We start from the raw sequence: 5,144 nt of genomic DNA, 5'->3' as shown, positions 1-5,144 counted from the left end.
TGATAGCTCCCAGTTTGTTCTTTTTACTTAAGATTGCTTTGGCTATACGAGGTCTTTTCTGGTTCCATACAAAGAGTAGAATTATTTCTTCCAGATCTGTGAAGAATGATAATGGGATTTTGATAGGGATTGCATTAATTGTCACTTACTTAAATGTCACTTACTTATTCCACTAATCCAATTTAAAAGACTGAAAACTTGTCATATAATGCACATTTTATAAGCCAGAAGAATATTTCAGCTGGGCTGAGGGAAGGACGCTTGAAGTCTGAGCTTGAATAGGGCATTTTCTTTCATGGACTTCCTCACAAAGATGCAAAGAGGCAGTCAAATTAATGACATTTACCTTAAGGCTGGAGTCAGTTTGACATGCTGATAGAGCCATGATCCGTGTAGACTTCCTTGTGTGCATTCCTTCTCAGAAGCACATTATGTGGTGATACTCATCATTAATAAAGCACACACCATCATCATATCTGGCTCCACTGTAGTATGAATTTGCTAAGTATTTCAGTTTTAGTTTTTCTGTGTTTTGTTTTGTTTTTTAGGACAGGGGGTCTTGCTTTGTTGCCCAGGCTGGATGTGAATGCCTGGGCTCAAGCAATCTTCCTGCCTAAGCCTACCAAATAGGTGAGAATATAGACACATACCACCATGCCCAGCTTGTGGAGTAGTTCATTTCCATCAGAACAATTCCTTATCGGCTCACATATTTTGATTACTTGTTTCTCTTAATTTCTAAGGGAAGCTTGAATGCTAGCAGTTCTGTGACTGATTAAATTGTTCTGGGCTTGACCTCTTGTTTTCATGCTTTTCACTGTCTTTCATACAGATATGGGTAGGGGCAAGGAATTAGTATTATTAATAATAGCAGGAATAGCTTACATTTATTGGATACTTTCTATGTGCCAGATGTAAGATTTAAAAAATAACTTTACTCTCTTATGTTCAGCAACTGGAGCCTATGAATTGAACTGAAGAAAGGTTAACAGGAGAAAAGCATATAAATTGTATTTAATATTTTTCTGGTCACACGGACGCCTTCATAGGAAAAATGAAGACCCAAAGAAGCAGTTAAGACCAAGAGCTTATACAATTTTTAAACAAAGAGCAATAAATTATAGAGAACTGACAAGACAAAGGGAAAGTGGTTTCAGCTTCTAGGGGCAGGGATTTGTGTGAAGATGATTGGAAAATATGTGGGGAAATCTATTGGAAGATAAGGATTATTTTAGTAGGTTTGTTTTGTGGATCCATTTCTGCATTGACTCCCAGTCTTCAGTGGTAAGAATGTTCTCCTCTTCCTGATACAGGGAGGGCATCTTTCACATGGGAAATTTTATGTCTTGCTTCAGGCAGAAAGAGGAAGATCAGAGAGCCTTTCCTACATCTGTTTTTTCTCAGTCACTTGCAGCTCGAAATAGTCAATATGCCAAAGTGGCATGTTTTGGGGTGGCATGTTGTGAACACCTTCATTTCCCTTGTTTGAAACTTCATCATAAGTTTCTTGTACTAAAAGCCGAATTGATGACTGTGGAGAAAAGAATCAGTTTGGTAGCTGAGTGGTAAGAGATTTTCAGAGGGACAGAAGAATGTATGTTAGAATGAGAATAAATAAGCAGAAAAGAACAAATCTAGACACATTTCCCTGTATGCTATTAAACCAATCTCCCAACTCTGGGAATAGATGAGTCCAACAAAATTGTTGAGTCTAGTTTATCTTATGAAGAGTCTTAATCTCTTCTGTTAAATGGTATAAATTAGACACTATTTGTCCCATCTGATTCACATAGAGGCAGCATTTTTCACCAATAATTACATAAGCTCCTCCTTTTTGGGCAGTCAAGTATGAAGGTTGTGATGATTTTGCAGTACAACAGAAGCTAAGTTATTTACTTCTGATTAGAGTGTGTCTAACATTTCACAGTGATATTAAACCTTTATTCTATTACCTGAAAAGATTTAGGATCACCCTTTCTATGTCACAAGTTCCAAAATTTGGGAATAAGATCCTTAACAACTGAAAAGAACTTGAAATAGCAACACAGAGTCAGGTTTTCTATGCAGTCTTATCTGATATGTTTATGTGACATGATTTTAGTAATGAAGGAGCCCAATTTTATAATTTGGCTAGCATGTAAGGTAGAGTATCTAGTGACAGAAGGAGCCAGGTATCTGAGCACACATTGACCTGACCATTTAGGTAGGAATCTTTTATATAACTTGTTGCTACGTAAGATAAAAGACCAGTTTGTTCCTGGGCTAGGTTAGAGTGGAACCTACAATTCCCCAGGTCCAGTGTGTTTCATAACTTTTTTTCATTGGTCCTATTGGCATCTGAACATCTCCATTTTCATGTGCTACTATCAGTTTGTAAGAGCGGAATATGTTGTGAAATTTTTGACATAGGAGACCTGTAGTCTGGCTTTGGCAGCTATAAGGTTTGGTTTTGTCACCTGACCAAGTTGGTCCAGATTTTTGGTCTACCCATATAAAATTTTTGACGTTAGGTAGCCTAATCAGGGAAGTAGCTGAACTACCCAATGTTGTGCAACACTGGCCTATGAATCAACCAAAATATTTGATGATCTACTAAAAGTTTGTGCCCTAACAGGTTGTGCTAGAACCACTTATGACCTCCATGAAAAGTTTGAGGATGCTGCATGTGGAATTAAAACACAGGATTTGATTGCAATATCGCCTTGGTTTGTCACCTGGGAAGGGTCCATTACTATGTCTGTTTTTAACACAAAGGAAAAAAATTGCTTCCATTGTCTTTACCTGAACAAGGGACAGTCCTTCATCTTATAAAGAGGTTTTTCCTGGCTGATTGAACTCACCAGAAGGAAAGGTAGAGTGACATTGTTTCTCTGGTCATGGATATCATACACTTCCATTTATCCATCTTCCACAGTTGGTCCACCAGGTGCTCACACTGGAAGAAATGAAAAATAGTTAATATTGTTCATGCTATCTAGATGTTGACATAACCAGCAATCAGAATGTTTAGTTAACCAGGACTTGCAAAACTGGTGTAAGGAGGTGTCAGGTTTGTGCTTGACCTCTTAATAAAATAGTAAGGCTAAGATGAGAGAGAGATACAGTTGAAAGACAGACTGTAGTGGAGGGCCAGAGGGACAGTAGGATAGATTAATGTCAGTAATCTTCAGGCAGCTTTTCGATAAATGGGGGGGGGAAAGTTAGTTATTGTTTAAAAAAGAGGTCCCCCTTTCAGGGAGGAGAGAGACTCAAAAGGGGAAAAATAGATGGAAACAACATTCTCCATCTGTGATCTTGGGAAAGCTGTCTACTTTGTGATGTCATCTTGCTTCTAGAGCTTGCTTCAGAGCTTTGGAATTAGCTCTGAAATCCTTACTATGAAGTCACCTGTAAGGATGGTCTTCCAGTTGTCCTAGGAGTGATGATCTGGATCTAGCTTTATGTGGCTCACATGAATCCAAGAAGATTTTTCTTTTATTATGATGGTCATGTAGGTGTAGCAATACTTCATAGGCCTTTCCCAGCGAGGTAACAGTGCATGCTTTCTTCTAAAATCTTGATGCAAACCTATCTTTTGGTTAAAAAAAAAAAAAAGGCAAAGTTTGTCTCAGTCAATGGGAAGGGTTGTCAGTCATACCTTTATTACTTGCTGATGATATGATCCAAGTATATTAGTTAGCTCTTGTATATAGCTATTCATAACATCAAATTGTTCACTAAAGTTCCCATAATGTTCACTCAATCCAGGAATACAATGTTTTGAGATGCTGGTAGATATAGGGTGTCCAAAAACTGTAAAAGAGATTATTCTATGTCTCTTATTTGGAGAATTCCAGAATTTTTAAGGGCCAAAGTTAATGGCTTTAGCCATTTAAGTCCAATTTCTTGAAAGATTTTTTCTTAAAGTTTATTCATATTGAGAATTTTATGTTACACTTGTTCTGGTGGTTAAGGATGGTATGAAATTTTAATGAGTATTCCACAGTTTTTGTGAGAAAGTGGTTAATTTATGCTAAAAAATGAGTTTCTTGCTCTGATTGAATGTATAAAGGAATGCCAAAATGAGGAAAATCTCAGCAATTAATTTCTTTGCCACTATCATGGTGTCAACATATGTGGTTGAATGGAATTTAGTTTATCCACTAGATATGCAGACAATAACCAAACAGAGGAATAGCCTAAAGCTGGAAGTAAATCTCTAAAATCCATTTGGAGTGTCATTAGGTGCAGTGTGGGCCTTGGAAGATTCCCTAAGTTATGTTGATTTCCTCCAGAGTGAAATTTACAAGTAGTGCATTGGGAATTAATCTGGTCAGAAATTTGTGAATGCCGGGGCAGAACAAATTATCTTTTAGTTCCTTAACTATCCCTAACTGCACATATGTCCCATCTAATGGTAGATAAATGCAAGCCAAAGGGTCAAGGTTAAGTGGACTGTAGGAAGTCTATGTGGCCCAATGCATAATCTATTTGAAAATTGTTTGGCACTCATCTGTATTGATTTATTTTTTTCAGATTGTAAGGCATTTGCCTGATTGTCAATAATATCAGTTAAGGATAAGGAACATCTTTTAAGATTGCCATCCTTTTCACAGGAGTTTAAATCGAGATAGCTTTTCATTAGAGAAGGGAGGAAGTTTGAGGTTTGGTCCGAAGGTGGGAAAATAAGAACATCATTATAATTACTCTGTATCCTCTCAGTGTCACTCCCTTTGTCCTATGTCACTTCTCAGTCTTGAGGGGTACAGAGATACCAACCACCATGGCTTTTTCCTGCTGAATTGGGGAAAAGATTGCTGACTAGGATATGAAGAGAGAAAGTATATAGCATGGTGCTTGAGATATTCATGAATCCCAGGCCTGGTGCCATAGTTCCCAACCGTCATTATAATAGTTGCTTTTGTCACTGCTTTCTTATAAGATTTTAATATATATTTGGCTATAATATAAAATATGAGTAAAATTAGCAAGACTGACATGTCTAACTTTAGCAATCCAGAAAGCATGGACTGGATTTCATGAGAAATCCTTGAAAACAAAGAAGAAAACCAGTCAGGGAGATTTGTTGTCAGGAAAGGACTCAGAGTTTAGTCCAAACTATAGGCAAATAATTAAAACTCAAAAACAATGAACAAGGATAGAAT

Source organism: Propithecus coquereli, unplaced genomic scaffold (genome assembly GCF_000956105.1).
Source record: "Propithecus coquereli isolate 6110/MARCELLA unplaced genomic scaffold, Pcoq_1.0 Scaffold4, whole genome shotgun sequence".
Taxonomy (NCBI): domain Eukaryota; kingdom Metazoa; phylum Chordata; class Mammalia; order Primates; family Indriidae; genus Propithecus; species Propithecus coquereli.
The sequence above is the reverse complement of the archived record's forward strand: the minus strand, read 5'-3'. Positions refer to the sequence as shown.